Here is a 272-nt window from a genome sequence, read left to right as displayed (position 1 = left end):
CGTACTCTACTCAGGGTTGATTTACTCTCAGATAAGGTATGATGTGCCTCGTGACTCAATATTGGTCAAGTGATGCCTTTTGTCCCTCGTCTGTTTCAGGGTAATTGCATAATCATTTAGGTTTCTAATACGTGTGTTGTGTATAAGTGTGCATGTTTAATCGATATTGTTCATGTCTATTGTGCTTGTTTGTGTTGATTTGTTTTGTATTAATCATTTAGCAAAACTTTTGATGTTATGCATAGATATTCCCTCATGTCGTTATCATATGA

Source organism: Penaeus monodon, chromosome 15, assembly GCF_015228065.2.
Source record: "Penaeus monodon isolate SGIC_2016 chromosome 15, NSTDA_Pmon_1, whole genome shotgun sequence".
In the NCBI taxonomy this organism is placed as follows: domain Eukaryota; kingdom Metazoa; phylum Arthropoda; class Malacostraca; order Decapoda; family Penaeidae; genus Penaeus; species Penaeus monodon.
The sequence above is the reverse complement of the archived record's forward strand: the minus strand, read 5'-3'. Positions refer to the sequence as shown.